The sequence below is a fragment of the Crinia signifera genome, chromosome 2 (assembly GCF_055691185.1).
Source record: "Crinia signifera chromosome 2, ASM5569118v1, whole genome shotgun sequence".
Taxonomy (NCBI): Eukaryota; Metazoa; Chordata; class Amphibia; order Anura; family Myobatrachidae; genus Crinia; species Crinia signifera.
In genome coordinates, this window is record NC_139218.1 from 368,251,361 (window position 1) to 368,267,554 (window position 16,194).

Consider the following 16,194-nt stretch of genomic DNA (forward strand, 5'->3'; position numbering starts at 1 on the left):
CAAGGCTGTGATTGGTCCGTCGGACCGACGGACCAATCACAGCCAAGGCGCGTCATTTAAACTAACGGTGACTGCGCTGCAGACGCCATTCCGGTCTGGAATTGCGTGCAGAGCGGTCACCGGCCACTCTGTCGTGCTATACATACCTGAACCTTGCCTGATACTTACCTGATCACCGCTGATCACCGCTGGTAGCGTGCTGCCAGCAGCTGGATGCTTCCTGGATCTTGTGACTTCCTGTGTCCTGCTGCTGCAGTGTCATAGAGTCACAGATCGTGAGAGATAGTGACAGATAGTGACAGAGAGTGACAGAGAGTAATAGAGAGTGATAGAGAGTGCTAAATTTTGTGTCTGCTGCACCCCTTTTGTGCTGATCAGTATATCTGTGCTGATCAGCAACTTTTTTTTTTTTTTTTTTTTATATATATACCTGTCAGTTGCACCAAAGGTTGTGCTGCCTGTGCAACTGACTGCTGTCCCCCCCTGCTGCCCCCCCTTTTGTGCTGATCAGTTTAAATTAATTAACTGATCAGCAACTTTTTGGGGGTCCAGGGTTTTTTTTTTTATATATACCCTGTCAGGTTGCACCCGTGTGTGCCTGCTGCCCCTCACTGCTAATCAGTGTTGCATCACTGCATCACTGATCTGCAGTTTTTTTGTTTTTTTTTGGAGAGTGCAGTGGGGTTTTGTTTTTACACCCACATTGCTTTTGTGGGTGTCCTGTGGCCGCTGATCAGTGACGTACATCACTGAACAGCATTTTTGGCACAGGGTTGATATCATTTTTTTTCTGCAGTTTTTTTAAATTGTTTTTTTTTTTGGAGAGTGCTGTGGTTTATTACACCCACGTTGCTTTTGTGGGTGTCCTGTGGCCGCTGATCAGTGACGTACATCACTAAACAGCATTTTTGGCACAGGGTTGATATCATTTTTTTTCTGCAGTTTTTTTAAATTGTTTTTTTTTTGGAGAGTGCTGTGGTATTTTTTTTTTTTTTAAATTGTTTTTACACCCACGTTGCTTTTGTGGGTGTCCTGTTGCCTTTGAGCGCTGTTCAGTGACGGACGTTACTGACCAACATCTGTGCTCAATTTTTGGCGCAGGACCTTTTTTTTTTTTTTTAACCCCTTCAATTTTTTTTTTTTTATTGGGATCAAATTCCTGTATAAAGTATTTTTTTTTCTGCACTACATACACACTACACATTACATACCCCCCGTGTTCAAATAAAGTTTGTACCCCCCCTACACTATACACGTGTTGAAACATTACACTTACAGAAACACAAAAATAAAAATGGCATCCCAAATGTCATCCCAAATGTCATCCCAGTCATCCAGAAGAATGTATTCAGCGGAGGAGGCATATGCCATGCTTGCCTCTGACTCTGACACAGCCAGTGATGCAAGCGGGGAATTTGAAGGATTTGTCTTAAGCTCCTCTTCCTCCTCTAGTGATGAGGGACCCCCTCAAAGACGCCCCCGTAGAGCAGCTGAGACCCCCCCCCCAAATGATTGATCCCATATGGACCCCACCACCAGACAATTTTGAGCCCCAGGTTCCTGAGTTTTTGGCCATCCCAGGAATCCAATTTGATTCAACAGGTCTCAGAGAAATTGACTTTTTCAAATTATTTTTCTCTGATGATTTTATAAATTTAATGGTGGACCAAAGTAATTTATATGCCCAGCAGTTTATTGCTCAAAACCCCATGTCATCATTTGCTAGGTGGACCCCTGTAGATGCAGTAGAGATGATGACGTTTTGGGGTCTGGTGTTACATATGGGCATAGTAAAAAAGCCAGAAATTAGGCAATATTGGAGTACAGATGTTCTGTACAGCACCCCATTTTACCCTATGGCCATGGCTCGGACTCGTTTTGAGACAATCCTTAAATTTTTACATTACACCGATAATGCACAGTGCCCACCCAGAGATGATCCCACCTTTGACCGGCTATTCAAAGTCAGGCCGGTCATTGATCATTTCAATGCCAAATTTGCAGAGATGTACATCCCTGAAAAATGTATTTGTATCGACGAGTCCCTTATGCATTTTAAAGGAAGGGTTAAATTCCGCCAGTACCTTCCCAGTAAGAGGGCAAGGTATGGCATAAAAATGTATAAACTGTGTGAAAGCACCTCAGGGTACACCCACAGGTTTAGGGTATATGAAGGGAAGGATTCAAGAATTGAACCGCCAGAATGCCCCCCCTCCCTCGTAGGTGTTAGTGGAAAAATTGTCTGGGATTTAGTGCACCCCTTCCTGGATAAAGGTTATCACCTCTATGTGGATAACTTTTACACTAGCATCCCCCTGTTTTAGGCCCTTGGTTCAAGAGGTACAGCAGCTTGCGGTACTGTGCGCAAGAACCAAAGAGGCCTCCCAAAAACGCACATTGCCCAAGTACTGAGAAGGGGTGAAAGCAGGGCACAATCCACCGAAAATATGTTGTTGGTCAAATATAAGGACAAGAGGGATGTCCTTATACTGACAACAATTCATGGAGACAGTACCACCTCCATCCCTGTACGAGGTACCAGTACCCACACCTCAAAACCTAATTGTATCCTAGATTACAATAAGTACATGGGCGGAGTGGATCTTTCAGATCAGGTACTGAAGCCGTACAGTCCCCTGCGGAAAACAAAAATCTGGTACAAGAAGCTGGCCGTGTATATCATCCAGATGGCACTGTATAACGCTTACGTGCTATTCCGTTCTACCAGCCAGAGGGGGACATTTATGCACTTTCAAGAGGAAGTCATAAAGGGCCTAATATTTGGGAACCAGCAGGCAGAGGGCCCCAGTACTTCTAGTACTGGCCCCCGTATTGTACCAGGGCAGCATTTTCCTAACGAAATCCCCTCCACTGCAAGAAAGGGCAGGACACAAAAAAGGTGCAAAGTTTGCTATAAAAAGGGAATAAGAAAGGATACTATTTTCCACTGTGAAACTTGCCCCGACAAACCCGGCCTATGTATAAAGGAGTGTTTTAAAATATACCACACATCTATGGATTATTAGGTTCATCATTTCACCGTGCTTCGGGGGTCTTGCTAATGCCACATAGCACCCACCATTCATTCCACCAGAATCTGAGCTGCAAAATCCAAAAATCACTCCTTCCCTTCTGAGTCCTGCCATGCACCCAACTGGTATTTTTTGGTCACATATGAGGCATTGCCGTACTCGGGAGAAATTGGGGCACAGATTTTGGGGTGCTTTGTCTCCTTCATTCCTTGTGAAAATGAAAAATTTTGAGCCAGAACTGCATTTTTGTGTAAAAAATGTAAGTTTTCATTTGCACAGCCCAGTTGTATCAAAATTGGTGAAACCCCTGGGGGTTTGAAATGTACACTATACCCCTAGATGAATTTCCTGAGGGGTGTAGTTTGCAAAATGGGGTCACTTGTGGGGGGGTTCCACTGTATTGGTGCTTTGGGGGTCTTGCTAATGCGACATAGCACACACCAACATTCCACCAGAATCTGAGCTGCAAAATCCAAAAATCACTCCTTCCCTTCTGAGTCCTGCCATGCACCCAAATGGTATTTTTTGGTCACATGTGAGGCATTGCCGTACTCGGGAGAAATTGGGGCACAGATTTTGGGGTGCTTTGCCTCCTTCATTCCTTGTGAAAATGAAAAATTTTGAGCCAGAACTGCATTTTTGTGTAAAAAATTTAATTTTTCATTTTCACTGCCCAGTTGTACCACAATTGGTGAAACCCCTGGGGGTTTGAAATGTACACTATACCCCTAGATGAATTCCCTGAGGGGTGTAGTTTGCAAAATGGGGTCACTTGTGGGGGGGTTCCACTGTATTGGTGCTTCGGGGGTCTTGCTAATGCGACATAGCACCCACCAACATTCCACCAGAATCTGAGCTGCAAAATCCAAAAATCACTCCTTCCCTTCTGAGTCCTGCCATGCACCCAAATGGTATTTTTTGGTCACATGTGAGGCATTGCCGTACTCGGGAGAAATTGGGGCACAGATTTTGGGGTGCTTTGTCTCCTTCATTCCTTGTGAAAATGAAAAATTTTGAGCCAGAACTGCATTTTTGTGTAAAAAATTTAATTTTTCATTTGCACAGCCCAGTTGTATCAAAATTGGTGAAACCCCTGGGGGTTTGAAATGTACACTATACCCCTAGATGAATTCCCTGAGGGGTGTAGTTTGCAAAATGGGGTCACTTGTGGGGGGGTTCCACTGTATTGGTGCTTCGGGGGTCTTGCTAATGCGACATAGCACCCACCAACATTCCACCAGAATCTGAGCTGCAAAATCCAAAAATCACTCCTTCCCTTCTGAGTCCTGCCATGCACCCAAATGGTATTTTTTGGTCACATGTGAGGCATTGCCGTACTCGGGAGAAATTGGGGCACAGATTTTGGGGTGCTTTGTCTCCTTCATTCCTTGTGAAAATGAAAAATTTTGAGCCAGAACTGCATTTTTGTGTAAAAAATTTAATTTTTCATTTTCACTGCCCAGTTGTACCACAATTGGTGAAACCCCTGGGGGTTTGAAATGTACACTATACCCCTAGATGAATTCCCTGAGGGGTGTAGTTTGCAAAATGGGGTCACTTGTGGGGGGGTTCCTAACTTTTAGCATCTTATGGTGCCTAGAAACCTACATGGTGCCTAAAAAATAATCTCATAAAAAGGAGGCTCCAAAATCAAGTAGGTGCTCCTTCTATTATGAAGCCTATGGTTTGGTCAACGTGCACACTAGGGCCACATATAGGATATTTATGAAAACAAAAGAATTGGGGGAATCAATTTTTAGTCACATTTCTCTAGTAAAATCTACTGTGTTCCTTAGAAAAATGTATTAAAATTGCAAATCTGCAAAAAAAATGAAATTTTGAAATTTCACCTACACTTTGTTTTAATTCCTGTGAAACACCTAAAGGGTTAACAAACTTCCAAAATGCTGTTTTGAATACTGTGAGGGGTGCAGTTTTTGAAATGGCATCATTTATGGGGGTGTCTCACATACAAGTCCCTCAAAGTCACATCAGAACTGAACTGGTCCCTAAAAAAATCAGTGTTTGAAATTTTCTTGAAAATTTGAGAATTTGCTATTCATATTTTAAGCCTCCTAGTGTCCAAAAAAATTAAAAGGATGTTGAAATAATGATGGAAGCATAAAGTACACATTTGGTCTATGTTAGTTATTAACTATTTTGAGTGGTATGATTATTTGTCTCACAAGCAGAAAATTTAACATTTTGAAAATTGCTAAATTTTCCATTTTTTTACGACATTTTGGCATTTTTCACAAAAAAACACAGACTGTATCGACCCAAATTTACCACTAACTTAAAGTACAATGTGTCACGAGAAAACAATCTCAAAATCACTGGGATAAGTAAAAGCAAAAAAAAGTTATCCCCACTTAAGTGATACATGTCAGATTTGAAAAAAAGGGCTCTGTCAGGAAGGCAAAAACAGGCTGCGGCGGGAAGGGGTTAAAGAAGTGCCTTATTGACGGGCTGCTGCGATTGGATAGCAGGTCCAGCTGCTGTCCAATCACAGCAGCCCCTGTCATGTAATCTTATGACAGTGCTTTTGCTGTCCACTTCCCTGCTCCCCTACGACACGTGCCCTGGCTCCTGAGTCCCTGTTCCCTGCTCACGTGTGCTGTGTGCCTGCTCCCCTCTCCCCTGCCTGGTGAGTACAGTTTTTGGTACTTATGTAATATCTGGGCTCCCGTTTTTCTTATGAGACCGCGGCCGCTCGCCACGCTTCGGGCACGGTGGCTCGCTGCGCTCGCCACACTATGCTGCTGCGGAGGGTGGTAGCAGTGGAGCAGTTGCTGGCTGCTGCAGGCGCTGGGGGGGAGTGTTTTGCGGGTGTCAGCGGTGGCCAGGTGTGGGAGAGTGCAGTGGTGGCTGTGACAGTACCTCTCTGTTCACAGCCATCACTGCATGTCATTGCTGAAGGCAAGAGGAATGATTTAGTTATACCATAGTACTAAATCAAAACCATCAATAATTACAGTCTTAACCCTTTGGGTGCCAACGTTGCTGTGAGCGTTCCTCAAAATATCCGCTAAAAATGCCAGCGCCGCTCACAGTGACTGTTCTTTTAGCATAAATAAGTACAAAAACAGCCAAGTCAATTAACTAAAGTTTAGGTAAATATTGAACCCAAAAATAAAAACACTCGCTTTGACCGGCGCTGGAATTTTTAGCGGATATTTTGAGGATCGCTCACAGCAACGTTGGCACTCAAAGGGTAAATAAAAAAGGTTTGCTTGGCAAAAATATGTGGATACTCAGGATAAGGAAATGTTTCTTTATAGACTTTCCCTGTCCTTGTACTTCTCCGCAGGAACCACATTATACAACTAACTTGATCATGTTGATATTGACCAATAGATGGCAGTATAAGACAGTTTATGATTTGGTTATTTAAAAGGTGATGTGTACTAGACACATATGTTGCATCCCACACAGGTCCTCCTGCGAGCTTCAAAGGTATAAAACGGATAGAATAAAACGTTCCTATCTTACAAGGAGCGTTCCTCTTCTCCGATTTCAGGAAGATAGGCAAGAATTCACCACAGTGTATCCTAGTTGCATACGGATTAGTGGATAAATCTGCACCACACTTCAGGATAGAGAAAGAGGTACCATACGTCCCTTATAAGGGATTGGCGTCTCCTCTTCTCCGAACGATAGTATATATCACCAAATATCGAATCACATCGGGATCCTTTCCTCCTTTGTACATATATCCATGCGCCAGTGAACCATATGGGAGCAAAATAGAACCAAATATGGTGTAATAAAATCTTATTTATTTGGTCACAAACATAAAAACATAAAAACAAAGGACAGTGATAAAGGAGTATTTCTAAGGCCAGATGGAAAATAAACCGTTCGTGGGGATTCAAGCAATTACCAGAAATGGTGGAGAACTTGATGAAAAAAAGTTCTCAAACGAGCATCAGAGGTGGAAGTCCCGGAAACTTCCTGCCTCAAACGGGTGTACACCACGGAAGTCCTGGCAGAGCGATCCCCAGATGGGTATGTGACAGCTGTAGTCCTACGCGTTTCAACCGCCTGCTGCGGTCTTTGTCAAGGATAACAACTTCCGGTGTAAGCACCGGAAACCTGATCTGGCGCGATGTAGCGCAACTTTCCTATTGGACATTCACCCCTTTAAATAAGGAACAGACAGCATGTAACTTTATCCTTGACAAAGACCGCAGCAGGCGGTTGAAACGCGTAGGACTACAGCTGTCACATACCCATCTGGGGATCGCTCTGCCAGGACTTCCGTGGTGTACACCCGTTTGAGGCAGGAAGTTTCCGGGACTTCCACCTCTGATGCTCGTTTGAGAACTTTTTTTCATCAAGTTCTCCACCATTTCTGGTAATTGCTTGAATCCCCACGAACGGTTTATTTTCCATCTGGCCTTAGAAATACTCCTTTATCACTGTCCTTTGTTTTTATGTTTTTATGTTTGTGACCAAATAAATAAGATTTTATTACACCATATTTGGTTCTATTTTGCTCCCATATGGTTCACTGGCGCATGGATATATGTACAAAGGAGGAAAGGATCCCGATGTGATTCGATATTTGGTGATATATACTATCGTTCGGAGAAGAGGAGACGCCAATCCCTTATAAGGGACGTATGGTACCTCTTTCTCTATCCTGAAGTGTGGTGCAGATTTATCCACTAATCCGTATGCAACTAGGATACACTGTGGTGAATTCTTGCCTATCTTCCTGAAATCGGAGAAGAGGAACGCTCCTTGTAAGATAGGAACGTTTTATTCTATCCGTTTTATACCTTTGAAGCTCGCAGGAGGACCTGTGTGGGATGCAACATATGTGTCTAGTACACATCACCTTTTAAATATTCGTTTTTGGTGGTACGGGGTTATCACTAGCATTCCATTTCCACCTGCAGACCTACAGCGCTCTGATTCGGTTCACCGCCCCCCCTTTTTAGTTTATGATTTGGTACTTGTGTAGTTTCACCGCTGCAGTTACGTAGTTAGCGAAGCATTCCTGTCAGAATCAGCGTGTTCCCGCGGGCAGCGTAGTCAGTGACCCTGTTAGAATCAGCGTAGTTGGGCTATACCAGGGCCGGACTGGCCATCTGGCCGTTCTAGCAAATGGCAGATTTTGCTCAAAAACGTCACCCTGAGCCCGCTGCCTGACTGTTCTTGACTGTCCGTCACTGTAAAGCGCCTTGCATCATTTGCATATTGACGCCGGCGTCATGACGCAGCGGCGGAAGCTCCTGAGCCCGCTGCCTTTCATTCTGCCCGCCCATCACTCTGTGCCACCCCGCCCTGCCCTTCATTAGTCACACCTGACCGGCCAGCACTGCTTCATCAGCTGACAGTCCTGATGAGGGGGGAGCTGACTCATCAATGCATCATTTCCCCCGTGCGGGAGAATCTGCAGTAGGGCGCCATGGCGACGGTGTGCTATTTAAGCAGAGGGCCAGTCAGAGCCAGAGACTGTTGTCGGATCCATCCTGCAGTGCCAGTACCACATTGAAAGCCAAGACTAGTAAGTGGCCTGCTCTTTTTTGTCTATGGGCATAACTGTGTGCAGCTTATTGTGTAATGGTAATAAGTTAACTGTGTGCAGCATATTGAGTAATGGGCAACATGATGTGCAGCATTTTGTGTAATGGGCATCACGGTGTGCACTGTGCAGCATCATGGTGTGCAACATTTTCTGTAATGGGCTTGATGGTTTGCAGCATTTTGTATAATGGGCATTACGGTGTGCGGCATAATGTGGAATGGGCATTACGGTGAGCGGTGGAATGGGCATTGCGGTGAGCGCCATAAAGTTGAAATGGGCATTACGTTGTGTGGCATAATGTGTAATGGGCATAATGGTGTGTTCCATAATGTGTAATGGGCATAATGGTGTTTTGTGTAATGGGCAGTGTAATGATTACTTTTTGTGATGCCACGCCTCTTTTCCATGAGGCCATGCCCCTTTTTTCCATGGACAGTACAGTGACTACGCAAGGCTGCCGCGGAGACACTACGCTTACTTCGCTAGGCAGACGTTGGGCTGCGCAGACAACGTAGCTTAGGCTGCTGCCGTGAAACTACACAAGTAAGGCAGCCGTTGGGCTACGCTAATAACGTAGCTACAAACGTAGTGTAAGCTGCTGCCGTGAAACTACACGAGTACCTATCATTTTTAGCAAGTTTCACAGGATACTACAGTCTCAATTTTTACATTAATTACAATGACATTTTCTCCGTAATATTCTTTAAAGCAAAGTACATTCATAGAAGTTTTAGACTTAAACAATAGGATATTTTGTAGCATTCTGGCTGAGACCAGGTGTCACAGGCTGACATGCTATAGATTTTCCCAGACTGAAACAAAAGTTAAAGGCTGGAGTACAGATTTTTTTCTATTCAGCCAAAAGTTGCTCATTCTATTCAAACAGAATTACTTATTAATTGTATTAGCTATGACTATTCATGCTTACTCTTAGGTCTAATTATAGGGTTGGCTACCCTACCGGAATGGCTGGGAGGCTCCCGGAAATCAGGTCCGCCTCCCAGAATCCTCCCAGCCTCCTTCAATTCCCAATTGGCGGGGGATCCGAGGGGACCCAATGATGCGAATTGCATCATTATGGCCCCGCCACCCACTCTGCAATGCCTGAAATATGCAATGCAGGATGTGGCCACGATGATGAGATCGCAATGGCCATGCCCCCAAATACAGCACAGAGCTTCAACCATGCCTCCAGCTATGCCCCCTTCATGGCATGTTTGCCAGATCTGCCCCCTTCTTCAGCTAGCTGGTTGCCCTCTCCTGAAGAGGCCAGCTGAAAAGTAGGCAACCCTGGTCTACTAATATAAAAATTTTGCAGGACCATCCTTTTTTGGGGGAATGATCCTGCATCCTGCCCATGGCTGGCAGTGTCTCGTGGTGGGAGAGGCAGTTGGTTCCCCCTTCTTTCTGTTGCCCTGCTGACCAGAGTTGTGATGAATAGATACATGCGCACAGCATCTATTTACGGGAGGCAAAGGGACAGGGGGAGTGGCCAGCAGCTCACACAAAGCTGGCCATGCCTACACAGTGTCAAAAATGGGGGCGTGGCTTTGTGATCTCGGTCATCCCACGGAGCCACACCCATTTTGCATGAAATCATGCCCATCAATTTTGGGAGGTATCTATGAATCTATGCCCACGCATATTTTTGTCTTTAAGGTGCGTATACACCAGAAAACTTTTAGACGATCGTTAATCGTCACTAATTATGCATGTGTAATACCCTGGACATTGGTACTATTGTTGCAGGCTTTGACGGGGGCTGCCTGGGCATGGCGAAGGGTGCTGGGTGCCTCTCCACGGCCCCAGTGGATGGAGCCCTGTCGCTCACCGGGACTGGCCGGTTGTTGTTTGGAAAGGGGGGAGACTGATAAAGCTAGAGGGCTCGAGCCCCACGACGAAGTGCCCAGCGCACCCCGGGAGATGCCCGCGCGGAGAGGAGTATAAGGAGGGACAGTGGCGGTTGGAGCCAGTTAAGCGGCAGAGGCAGAAGGGAGAAAAAGTGCAGGACTGCGCAGCGGCAAGCGGAAGAGAGAGACCGGACACTTACCGGAGGTCCGGGGAGTCCAGGCCGGTGTGAACAGACCCCATAGACGTCGTCTGGCGGAGTCCAGCTGAAGCGCTCCGGGAGGCGGCAGCGGGAGCGGAGATTGAAGACGCGTCCAACAGCCGACACCAGCCGGAGGTGCGTCACCAAGGGGGCGGCGACGGGGAAGGAGGATACCGATGCGAGGCGGTGCTCGCACAGTGGAGACTTCAGCCGGGGAGTGGTGAGTGAAAAGTCCGTCCCACTGGTCCACCCCCACTCCATCAGTCTGACACAGCATCACGCCCCCGGAACGCCCACACCCACAATACTGAATGCAGGAGAGGGCTAAACCCGGCTCCAACTGTAGCCAGGGGACGCCCACAGGCATCTACGCAGTATAGCCTAACAGGAAGAGGAGTACTCCCTCTGCCTATCCTACGCCACCTCCCTCCATTAATCTGACACAGCGTCACGCCCAGGAACGCCCACACCCACTACAGAGAGTAGAAGAGGGCTAAACCCGGCTCCAGCCTTAGCCAGGGGACGCCCATAGGATCTCACCTAGTGCAGTTACAGAAGAAGGGAGAGCAATTAAAGACAGGGACAGCGCAGTACAGAAGCGGCCGAGTAAAGCAGGAAGGAGAGCTCAGATTCCCCCGCATACTAGAGCAGCTTTAGGAAGATGATACTCCTAGCGAATAAAGTGGAAGCTGTCTAGCCACCGACGAAGCGTTAAGCACCCCTCCCTGACAAGAAGGTTTATTTAAGTCTGCTGGACCAACAAAGGCATACGATCTACAGGATAGTACAAGGGACCAGAATGAGGAGAGACAGCTAGTGTTATCTGTGTAAAGACAGGGAGGACCTCACACTTGTAGCCTCCATACGGCTTCAAAACACTTCAGGGAATAAACTAGGATCCCCTTGCTGGGGATAGGGAGAAGTCAGAAGCCGCTACACAGTAACTGTTGAGAATATGTTGTTGCCACTTAACCGCTCAGGTGACCCCTTTTAGACAGAAACTGCAACTACAGTGTGACAGGCACAAGGGCTCCTGCGTTGTATGATACATTGGTTACAAAAGTTTATTATAATTGCATTGTTGCGAGTGTGAAAGTTATGTTGTGTCATTTAAAGGCACAGGTTCTAGTTTAAACGCTGAAATGTTATAGCGTAATTTTGCATAACCTGCGTAAGTTGAAAGGTAATACCCTGTACCAACCTGTTATATTCAAATACATACAGTATGTCAGTAAGAAATGTTACTGCAGTATGATAAAATAGTTTTGGTGAATTGTTATGACGGATTGCATATGATGGTGTATTATGCTCTAACCAGTCAAAATTGAAATGCCAATTGTTTATTGAACTACCCTATCCTATGTTCAGTTAAAATAAACCTCTATATATATCAAACTAACCGTCTGTACTTACCTGCACCGAAGAAAAGCTTTGCAACGGAGAAAACGGAACCTAAAAGAGAAAAACGTAAACAAGGGTAAGAAGAAAATTGCAGTGCATTACAGAGGTAAAATCTTGGCGTCCACGAACAGGATCACGAAAGGAAAATGACGAGTCCACAAACCCCCGCACCAACATCAGGAAGAAGGTTTTTACCGGCAATAGACCCCTCACCCAATAAAAGAGTCAGCCCCACAATGGAAGCGTCACCCATTACAATGCCCTATTATTTTGGTGCCCCGTGGATACCAACGTATTCGGGAGATACTCGTACACCGGGAACCACTACATTTAAGGACTTCAAAGACCAGATGCTGTCCATGTTCAAAGTATACAAACTCGGAGACACACAGCAAGTAGAGATACTGATGGGACAGTTGAAGGGGTCTGCTCGTCGGGAAGTCAAGTCATGGGCGGAAAAAGAAAGGCAAACAGCAGAAAATATCTTTAAAAAACTTGCCAGCATATTCGATCGGAGAACAGTGGCCGAGATCAAAAGTCGCCTATATGCAAGGAAACAACGCCCCAACGAAACCCTCAGAGACTTTGCATTAGGGTTACAAGAAGCGTTGAAGATCATTCAAACGCTGGAGCCACAGGGGGAACCACATGGAGATGAGACCCTTATTAACCTATTTATTGAAGGAGCTTCTGGAGAAGCGACGCGCGCCCAACTAAGAATGTGGAGGCGACAAAATCCGACGTATTCTTTTCCCGAATTCAAAGAGACGATACTACAAATTCTGGGCTTAGACGCAAGCGTCGACCCCGAGAGTGAGGAGACCTTTGAGGTAACAGAAGAGACGGGAATAGCAGAGGCCAGCCGAAACTGGAAAGGCCCAGCCACTCAGCAAGCACAAGCGGAAAGAGACCCTCTCCTCCTGGAATTAAGTAAGAACATGATGGAGTTGGGGCGGGAACTAAAAGAGATCCGTCAAGAACAGGCCGAGGCCAGACGCAGAGGGTGGCGGCAGAACGCGGGTGGAAGAACTCGTCCCCGATGGGATGTACCCCGCGAATACGGCCGGAGAGCCACCGACCAATTCGACGATCAAGGTCGACCGATCTGTCGGCGATGCCGGCAGAGTGGGCATATTGAACGGAACTGCCCGCAAGAAGTTTTAAACGACCAGACCCCGGGGAGGCGGACCGACCCTCGGGAGGAGACGCACATGTAGGTCCGGTACCAAAAGAGTGGAGGGCGCACTATGTTGGCGAGTGCCCCCACTTGAACATTAAGATCAACAATATCATCTTGCCAGCCCTCGTCGACACTGGGTCGCAAGTGACGACGATTCAAGTTGAAGAGTTTGCCAAATACTGGAATCAGGAAGAACTCCAAGAAGTACCCACTAATTGGCTACAGCTGATAGCCAGCAATGGCCAACAGATCCATATTAAAGGGTACTGGGAGGCGGATCTGTGCCTTGGAGCGACCAAACTGGAAAAACAAGGGTTCTTGGTCACCACTGTGCAAAATCAACACATGCCGCCCGTTATATTGGGCATGAATACACTAAGGAACTGTCCAGAGGAATTGGTAGACCTCCTGAAGAAAGAAATGCGCCTCGCAAACCCGAAAGAGAGGAAAGCCTTACAACGAGCTGTTCGAGTGCTGGTAGGACAGCAGAAGTTTGTAAACAGTGAAGGTGAAGCGGGCAAGGCGAGAATTGTTGATCGACGCCCCGTGGTTCTCAGACCAAACTCCGAACACATCGTATGGTGTAAGGCGAAGATTGGACCTGGGGGTCAGGACTACGAAGCTGTCCTGGAATCCTGTGACCTCGAGGGACGGAACCCTTTTGCTGTGGCCAGAACGTTAGCCAAGGTCGACCGGGGAAGGGTCCCTATTCGAGTGCTAAACCCTCATAACTACCCCATTAGACTCTTCCGGAACTGCCCAATAGCCAGCATTATCCCAATCAACTTCCAAGATGTAGTGGAAGGGAAGAATCCAGGAGACTCCCAGGAGCATATCGCTGGACAAATAGTATCACCTGACGGCGGGCCTACGTGGTGGTCTGATATTCAGATTGGGGATACCAATACCCCGACGGAAAAGAAAGAGGAAGTCCTCCGCATTGTACAGAAGAATGCTGCCACCTTTAGTCAATCTCCTGCTGACTTCGGGACAGCGGAGGGTATCCATCATCGCATCCCGACGGGTACTCACCCGCCCATCAAAGAACGACATCGGCCTTTGCCCCCAACGCTATACCAACCTGTAAGGAAGATGCTAGCCGAGATGGAAGAGACCGGTGTAATCCACGAAAGTTGTAGCCCTTGGGCAGCCCCAATTGTCCTGGTAAAGAAAAAAGATGGAAGCCTTCGGTTCTGTATCGATTACAGGAAATTAAATGCCATCACCCATAAAGATGCTTACCCCTTGCCCCGGATAGAGGAGTCGTTAACTGCCCTCAAGACCGCCAAATACTTCTCGACTCTTGATTTAACCAGTGGGTATTGGCAGATTCCGATGGCCCCTGAGGATAAAGAAAAAACAGCGTTTACAACACCAATGGGCCTCTTTGAGTTCAACCGCATGCCTTTCGGCTTGTGCAATGCCCCTGCCACCTTTCAAAGGGTAATGGAGCACTGCCTCGGTCATTGCAACTTCGAACTAGTCTTGCTATACCTCGACGACATTATAATCTTTTCCAAAAGTTTTGAACAGCACCTGAAACATCTGGATTATGTGTTCGGCCGTCTGGCTCAGAGTGGACTGAAGCTCAAACCCTCAAAATGTCACTTGTTAAAGCCAAAAGTTCACTATCTGGGACATGTAGTTAGCGAAGAAGGAGTGCAACCAGACCCTGATAAAATCGGGGTAGTGCAAGATTGGCCCATCCCCACTACAGTGAAAGAAGTCCGCAGTTTTCTGGGCTTCGCAGGGTACTATAGGCGATTCATAGAACACTTTGCTAAAATTGCCGCCCCGCTTCATGAACTGCTGCGAGGCAAAACGGGCCGAGAGAGAAGAAGTACATCCCCTGTAGTATGGGCTGAAGAACACCAAAACTCGTTCCAACAACTAAAGTCATCCCTGATAAAGGCGCCATTACTAGCCTATCCGGATTATTCCAAACCCTTCCGTGTCTATACGGATGCGAGCCATCAGGGACTTGGGGCCGTATTAGCCCAAGTGCAGGAAGGGAAGGAACGGGTTATAGCCTACGCCAGTAGAGGTCTGCGTAAAACCGAAAGAAACGCCGAGAACTATAGCACTTTCAAATTGGAGCTTCTGGCCCTTGTATGGGCTATCTCGGAAAAATTCAAAAATTACCTGTCAGCCACCTCGTTTGTCATAGTAACAGATAATAATCCGTTAGCCCACTTACACACTGCTCATCTGGGGGCATTAGAACAACGATGGCTGTCCAGATTGGCCAACTTCCGGTATACCGTTGAATACAGAAGTGGCAAGTTGAATGGTAACGCTGACGCACTGTCTCGACTCCCAACCCAAGATGTAACTGAATTGGCAAAAGACTCGGAGGAAGAGGTGGAGACCCCCTACTCGTACCCCGCTACCAATAACTCGCTACCCATCATCTCTGGACCATTAACTGCCAGTGAGAGCCCGGACTCTGATGACCTGGAGGACACATCCATTGACTTTGACTGCGAGGCCATACAAAAACAAAGCCCCGTGATCCAAGAGTTAATCAGCATCATGAAGAACAAGATCCGGTTGACAAAATCGCAAAGGGATAACGCAGACCCCGAACTCATTAAGTTGCTAAGACAGCAAGACCGCTTCCGATTACGACGTGGCCTGTTAGTACGGATCAGCATCGACCCCGGTACTCACCGGTCCATCGTACAGAAAGTTATCCCACAACAAGAGGCCCGACCCCTACTGGAGGCCTACCACGACCACTCCGGACATTTTGGCCTACAAAAAACCGAGGCAGTGTTGCGGAAAAGATATTTTTGGGTCAACATGCGAGCGGATGTCGAACGATGGTGTCAAAAGTGTGTGGCTTGCAATCTCAAAAGGCACCCCAAGCCGGATCAGAAGGACCCCCTCTGTCCGATCAAGAGTCACCAACCAATGGAATTGATCGTCCTGGACCATGTTAAATTAGAAATGGCGTCCAATGGGGTCCAATATGCATTGACAATAGTAGATCATT

At 46.7% G+C, this 16,194-nt stretch overlaps 1 protein-coding gene across 5 annotated transcripts in view; it reads left to right on the forward strand.

Moving 5' to 3' along the window:
* Positions 1–16,194, forward strand: part of LOC146058042 (polyunsaturated fatty acid lipoxygenase ALOX15B-like) — a 100,699-nt gene that overhangs the window by 11,352 nt on the left and 73,153 nt on the right. The window lies entirely within an intron of this gene.